We start from the raw sequence: 8388 nt of genomic DNA, 5'->3' as shown, positions 1-8388 counted from the left end.
AGGGAGGGAGGGAGGAAAGAAAGAAAGAAAGAAGCTAATGATTCTTTTCCTGGCATGGAGGAAGCATGTCTGAATAAAGGTATGGGGTGGTTTGAGAAATTTCACTCCATTGGGATGAGTTTGTATTTGAATGCAAATGCATCATCAGTTGCTGGGGTAGTGATAGACTGTGATAGACTGGTGATAGACTGTGGATAGAGGTTCATACTGAAAATAAACAAGGTTCCTTTTTCATGGTTCATGAAAGAACGTATGTTTGGCAGACTTCTGTCAATCATTGACAACCAGCCTTGTTTCTTTCACTGCAAGAATGATGAGTCCCACTACTTTCTATTTTTCTCTTCTTTTAGGTAGCTAATGATGGAAATATAAAACTGAAAACTTTACAAGGCTTGTATCTAGGATTGTTTCACATACATTGAAAAGATCAGGATTGTCGATGGTGGGGAGCATTTCATGTCCAAAAGTTCTGAGCAAGAATATCACATGGCCCTCTTGACTACTTTGAAAAATTCAAGTCATACTCATGCAACCTTTATGTACTAACAGTTAGAACCTGAAAACTTACACTTCTAATTACAAATATTTTTTTTTTAATTTTTTTTTTTTTTAGATTTTATTTATTTGTGAGAGAGAGAATGAGAGACAGAGAGCATGAGAGGGAGGAGGGTCACAGGGAGAAGGAGACTCCCTGCTGAGCAGGGAGCCTGATGCGGGACTCGATCCTGGGACTCTGGGATCATGACCTGAGCCGAAGGCAGTTGCTTAACCAACTGAGCCACCCAGGCGCCCCATAAATATTTTTTTTTAAATAAATGTCATCTCTCTGCAGAAACCTGATGAAAAAGTTCATTATGAAGACTTCCAAATTTTATCTGGAGTGGAAATTGAGGAAAAAATTTGATACGAATTTGTTTAGATGCATAGTTGTATTACTCAGGGTTCTCTGGAGAAGCAGAATTAATAGGGTGTGTGCGTGTGTGTGTGTGTATGTATATATACTTTCTTAAGCATAGAACATGAACATATATAAAAAAATATTGTAAGAAATTGGCTCACATGCATGTGAAAGCTGGCCAACTCCAAATTCTGCAGTGTAGGCCTGCAGGCTGGATATCCAGGGAAGAGCTGATGCTGCCGTGTGGATCTGAAAGGAGTCTTCTGCTGGCAGAATTTCCTCTTCTCAGAGAGAGGTCAGTCTTTGTGCTATTAAGGTCTTCGACTGGTTGGGTAAGGCCCACCCACGTTATGGAGGCCATCTGTTTTACTCCAAGTCTACTGATTTAAATGTTAATGTCATCTAAAAAATGCCTTCACAGGAAAATCTAAGATAATGTTTGACAAATATCTGGGTACCATGGCCCAGTTAGGTTGACAAATGAAATTAACTGCCACAGTGGTCAAGTACTGAATTAATAATTTAGTGTGTCCAACCGTAAAATGTACTAAGAATGATGTCAATACTCTTATGCTATTCATTGGGATGAATTTTACAGCAAAACAGTTTTTTTCTAACTTCTGGTTTATGCATATTGGCTGAAAAAAGATTATGGAAAAAATCCAAATTTGCCTCAAGCCCTGAGGATTACAACAAAGCTGATGATAGCCTTTGCCAGTGAATAAAATTTTTTGATGTAGTGAATGAATTTAGGGGAAAAAAAGATGGCAGCATTAACCGATGAAGTGCCAGCAATGCTGGTATTGTAATAGGGACTTTTGGTGGGAAGACAAAGAAGGGACACAAGTTCTTCTCTGTGGAATGCATTAGATTGTTCACAAGCAAATATTAACTTTGAAAACCCTGCCTAGTGATCTCAGGGAAGACTTCGTTCTTGCTATTTTTGTTGTTAATTGCAAACGGATGTTGAATAGTGGACTGTTGAAGTTGCGGTGTGAAGATGGTAAATCACAGCATTTGCTTATTTTCCACAATGACATCATTTGAAAGTCTATCAGAATTTTTGAGATTCAGATTAGAGTATCTTCTCATTGGACTTGAAATTTTAAAAAAATGAAGCTATCTTCACCCTGTGTTTGGGAATTTCTTCTGAAGATGCTTTCACTACTCGAGGGAGGGCAAAAAAATAAATCCAAGGGCTTACTCATTTTTAGAATTGATGTAATGAATATATTTTGTCCTAATGTATTACAAGTCAAAAGATAACTTTGTAAGAAGAATATTCTGAGTTACTTAACCCTTTTTCCTAAGGAAGATCATGGTTCATCCAATAATTCTTAGAACCTCTGTACTCTATCAGGGTCTTAGACAAAAATCATCAACACAATCTATCCCTCTTCCTGGAAACTTTTTTTTTAAAGATTTATTTATTTTGAGAGAGAGAGAGAGAGAGAGCAGAGGGAGGGGCAAAGGAAGAGGGAGAGAATCTTCAAGCAGACTCCCCACTGAGCACAGAGCCCGATGTGTGGCTCTACCCCAGGATCCTGAGATAATGACCAGAGTCAAATTAAGAGTCAGCTGCTTAACCGACTGAACCACCCAGGTGCCCCCTTCCTGGCAACTTTAATGTTCCAGTGAGAATTTAGTTTTGCTTTTTTTAGACAGGAAAGAAGGGTAGGTACTATTAAAAAACGTTATAGCCTTGCCACATTCCACTGTGGTTGATATGACAACTTTCCAATTAGCATGATGTATTGGGATATACCCCCCAAAGGTTTGCTTGTGCTTGATAAGAGGACATTCACACAGTTGAGCCCTGGATCCAGGAGGAATCATTAACATGGATTCCCTCAAAAGTAATGCCCACGCTAGGCTTGTGGGCACTCCTAGCATAGATCAGATGGCGCCAGGTGATAGGCGCCATTCCAGAATCTTTCTTTTTTGTCCATTCATCCAATGAACTGACCTCTTTTCTTCGGTAAACATCCAATGTTAAAAAGAAAATAAAAAAGACTTAATTGGATATACCCCAAAGATTGGCTCAAGAGACCTGGAATAGGCTGCTTATAAATTATTGAAATTAGGCCATGGAAAACATGTTGCAATCTTGTCGGAGGGAAATATGCTTGTCCAGATCTACAACTTGGCGTTTCTCTGGTTTTGGAACACCAGGGAAAAGTACCAAATGCTTCAAACTTCCAAAAATGGTAATTTTCAAAAGAGCTTAGCATATTTGGCAAATATTTGAGCTTCAAAAATGTTGAACCCGCAACTGAGGGAAAAAACCTACAGCATCTGTATATAAGCTCCAGCCATGGATATAAGAGACTGTGGCACCGAGTGCCTCATCCTTTAATGAAGGTCTCAAATGGCACTGGTCTTGACAGTGATTGAAAGGAAGGAAAGTACTCTATGCCCTGGCGTAGAAGGGAGCTTATACAAAACCCTCCTTAGAGATGTTCAGTGTTGTCAAATGTTCCAGAAGAGTTTTAGTTTTTAAAATGAACAGTTGATGAATTTGGCATAATTAACTTCTAGAAAGTAGCTTTTAGGATTTGATTATTAGGTAAACTGGTGTTTCCTTCCTGGCTTTGGGCATGATCCCATTTTTAAATCTGTATGTAATAGGGAAGTAGTTTTATGTGTATTGTTGTCTGTGACTGGATCGATATTGAGCATGGACTATGTTTTCTCTCTTTCTTTCATGATGCATAGAATACAAAACTTATAGCCAGATCGTATTACTAAATTGTATGTGTGTGTGTGTGTGTGTGTGTGTATGGATGTAATTCTACAGCTATCATTTCTTTGTTTTATTTTTAGTTTCAATATTTAATTTATTTTTCAAATTTCGGGGGCACCTGGGTGGTTCTGTCAGTTAAGCATCTGAATCTTGATTTTGGCTCAGGTCATGATCTCAGGGTTCCGAGATGGAGCCCCGCATTGGGGCTCAGCGGGGAGTGTGCTTAAGATTCTCCCACCCTCTACACCTTCCCCCTCAAAATCAATAAATAAATCTTTAAAAAAAATAAATTTCAATTAACATTGAAGGAAGGCGGGAGATTTCTGTTTATGTAAGGGGTCATGGGTTAGAAGTTGATAATCCTGATTCTAAATTCATTAGTCTCACAAGCAAGCCTTTTAGAAGCACAGACACCCTTTTCTACAACCGTTCCCTCTCTCCTGCACACACATTCTACCTGTTAGCCGTTCCAAAACAGGACATACCATATTTTGTCTCATTTCTTTATTTTTGCATACTTTGTTGCTTTTCTCTTGATATGCCCCACTCTCATGTTTCTAATTAGAGTATTCCTATTTATCCTTGAGACTAAATTCAAATGGCACCTCCTCTAAGATGGCTTCCACGATTACACGGGCACATTTAACATTTCCTTCATCTGTGCTAATCCAACTTTGTATACACCACTATTGGTGTTATTGTAAAGACTTTGAAAAACACATGACATGTGCAAAAATATATTCATCTTATAAAAGTTGAAGCATTACAAGTGAGGGTAAATTCTCCTTTGGCCATTGTCTACAGTTCCTCCTTCTCACACTGCTTAGATGGAATCACTGTTCTCAATGTGGGAAATATTATACCAAGCCATTTCTATTTATATTGCATAGATGTCCCTATATAAAATAGACAGTATTGTCTTCCGTGTGAGTTGCAAAAAATGGCATAACAATTATTGTGATGTTCTGCAAATTGGTGATTTCTTTGTGTATCTGTTTCAACTTGTAGGAGAATTTCACCCATCCCATCAGATGGCAAAGTCCTTTGCTCTAAAGATGATGATGATGATGAGTGTGTATGTGTGTTTCATTTTATCCCTTGCACCTTCTTTGTGCAGTCCTCTCAATAGTGCCTAGATGATGATCATTACATAGTATTTTAATACATGTCTGTTGCCTATTAAGTATCCATGTTGCTCTTTCATGGCTATAGGAAGACAATAAAAATCAAAAATTTAATATTTAAAAATTAAATCTAAAAATATTAGAACTTGATCTGCCATATGATCCAGCAGTTTTACTTCTGGGTATATGTTTATTGCAGTATTACTCACAGTAGCCAAGATATGGAAACAACATAAGTGCCCATCAACAGATGAATGGATAAGGAAGATTTTATATATATATATATATATATATATATATATATATATATGCATTACATATATATATATGTAATGGAATATTTTTATATATATAGTGGAATATTGTTCAGCCATGAGAAAGAAGGACATCCTGTCACTTGTGACAATATTGATGCAGGGATGTACTAAATGCGGAGAGTAAAATGGTGGTTACTAGGGGCTGGGAGGTCGGGTGATAGGACAGATGTTGTTTAAGGGGACAAACTTGCAGTGAGTGGTGAATAAATCCTAGAGATCTAATGCACAGTTTAGGGAATATAGACAAGAATATAATCAGATTTGCTCAGAATCTAGAACTTAATTATTGCAGCCATTTAAAAGAAATGATAATTATGTAATGTAATAGAGGTGCTAATTATCTTTACAATGGCAATCATATTACAATATATAAATATATCAAATTAACATGTTTTATATATATATATATTTTTTTTTTTTTTTTTTTAAGAGAGAGAAAGCGTGAGTGGGGCGGGGGGCGGGGGCAATAGGGGTAGAGGGAGAGAGAGAATCCTAAGTAGGCTCCAAGCCCAGTGTGAGCTCAACTCAGGACTCGATCGACCCTGAGATCATGACTTGAGCCGGAACCAGGACTCGGATGCTTAACCGACGGAGCCACTCAGGCGCCCTAACATGTTATACATTTTAAATTTAGACAATGTTGTATGTGAAAAATATTACCATAAAAAAAGATTGTATGGACTGATCACAAAGTGATAAACAAGTCCATTTCATATGAGTGTTTTACTTAAGGAACATGAGAGTAATTATCTTTCCTATTGAGAATTGTTGGATAATTGAAGAACGTTAATGGAAGGGAAGTTTTTTGAGGCCAAATCAAAAACAGCTTGGTCACATGCATTTCTTACCTTGTTTTTACAAAGCGTATTGCTAGTTATACTCTAAAAATTAGTTCAAGTTGTCCTGGGGCAAATGGTAGCAGACAACTGAGCATAAATATTAACTGTTCCAGTATTATATAAATGACAACGTCTTCTCTCAAGTGGTACACATGCCTCTGGCAAAGAGGAAAAATGCCTGGATGGCCCATTTTCTTCCTCCAGTATGTGTCTCCAATAGATACAAAGGCAAGAAACAAACTCTCAGTGACTAGGTCTGTTCATGTTGTTTAATGGAATTCTTAGAGACCCACATCTCAGGGACCTTCAGCTATGGCTAATCCTGATGCAAACAGGGTCAATTAAGATCTGATCTTCCCTAGTTGGGATCTATCTCAGGCCAGAGGGAAATCGAACTGCTCCTCATGTATTCCTTGGGGTGTGGGTTTTCTACTGGAAAAGCATGGGATTTGAAATCAGTAAGCTTTTGTTTCAAGTCCTAATTCTACCACTTGCCAATCATATGATTTGGGGCAATTTATTTGATTTTTCTGCACCTCAGTTTTCTCATCTGTAAAATTGGATTAATAGTTTCTATGCAGCTATAAAGCATGATGTTAATGTACAGTTAGGTAAAGTGTGACGTGGCCTTGTTCCCATGTTCATGTGGTGGTCGTTCTTGGCCCTCTTTTTGTTCTGTTCACACCTTTCCCAAGCCTGTTTGAGGGAAGAGTCTCTGACTGTCATGTGCTTTTGCTGGGGATTGTCTCGGGTATTTTCCAGTTGCTCCTCAAAATCTACTCAGTCTCCACCCTTCTCCACCCTGCACTGTCCCATCCTTCACTGGCTGCATCGAGGGATGCTGCTACCTCTGGCTTCTTGTCAGACTTGGCCAATGGGAGGCATCAGTAGGGCTGAGCTGGAGAGTGGGGTCAGAGAATTCCCTTACCCCAGGAACAAGAGGGCCAGCAAGTGGGCTCCTGGCCAAGCTTTCCCTCGGGAGTCTGGTGACATAGTATTTTAATACCTATTGCCTAGTAAGTATTATGTATCTGTATCATCCTTCATAACTAAAGGAAGATGAAGAATCAAACCAACATTTAAGATTGAGTGATGGCCAACAAGATTTTTAATATGTGTAATCCCTAGGCAAATGACCTTTATGTACTGGAATTTCCAGAGGTGTCCTTCCTCAGGGGTTGGAGTAGAAAGAAGTTTCCACAGTGATGCTTCCACCAACATTACCAAAAAATGCCAATTATATCCATTTTCTTTTAAAATAGTTTCCTAATTAAGATTATGTGACTTGATCACAAAGTGATAAACAAATGTGTCTCACACGAGTGTCTTCCTTAAGTAAGGAACATAAGAGCTCCCTCTCAGGGGGTCTTCTTCTACTGGCAGATGCCCTCTTCTTGCTTGTTGTGTTCCCCCTCCTTTATAAATATTCCTTTTGTGGAACTCTCCTGTTACCTGTGAATGTGCCCTGTCTTTCTGATGGACCCTGAGCCACGGAGAGAAAGGGTGGGATGGCCCTGCCCCCTCTCCTTGCACTCTGCAGGCATCATAACTAGGGCAGAAAATGGACGCTGAGAGTGGCTCCAGAATGAGCCAATTGTTCTCAAGTCTGGTACAGAGTTGAACCAGAAAACAGTCTGTTTTCTGAGATCCCAGTGAAGTTGGATAGATTTATTTATTTCTGGAAAGTTTGTCTGGAAATTTAATGAGAACTCTCCTTCTGTGACATTTCATAGCAAGGAGTCAGTTATTAAAAGCGAAAACAACACAAAACCAGAACTGGTAGAAAAATGGAAGTGCTCTGATAATTTTGTATGTGGTTGCCAAGATGGATGTGATAGATCAGATTCAATCACTTCAATTGTCTTCTTGGAATAGAGTAATTTTTATACTCAAATGGATCATGTAATAACCTATATTTATCAACAAGTATTCCTCAATATATTCTATTTATTATTCTGTATTCTGGTGATTTTAGTCATATACATTAAATTTGATTATTAAAAATATACCCAAATTACTGTAATCTAAGAAACAAAGATTTTTTTTTTAAATCTTCCTTCCAAACTCATCTCTATCTTACAGCTGATTTAAAACTTAAGTGTTCAGTAACAGAGCAGTTCTAAGTGTAATCTCAAATATTTCTTTGGCTTCAGGACACTTGTTAGGTATTTTCAGAATATTTTATATTAAGATTAAAGTTAATATATAGTTCCTGACAATATACCAGCTAAGGCTTAGGGAATTAACCAGCTATTGTGATACTAAAAATTTATCACTAGTAAACCATCAAATACAAAATCTTCGCTGAACTGATTTAATTATGACAGAGTAAAAGTAGATCTCCACTCAACTTGTCATGGTTGGGAGAAGACATCTACCCTTGAACCAACACTTGTTGTGCCTCTTTCTAGCCTTCTGACCTTGGGCAAGTGACTCAGATTTTTAGGTCTCCGTTTACCCGTCTACA

Source organism: Neomonachus schauinslandi, chromosome 14, assembly GCF_002201575.2.
Source record: "Neomonachus schauinslandi chromosome 14, ASM220157v2, whole genome shotgun sequence".
In the NCBI taxonomy this organism is placed as follows: Eukaryota; Metazoa; Chordata; class Mammalia; order Carnivora; family Phocidae; genus Neomonachus; species Neomonachus schauinslandi.
This window is presented reverse-complemented; position numbering follows the sequence as displayed.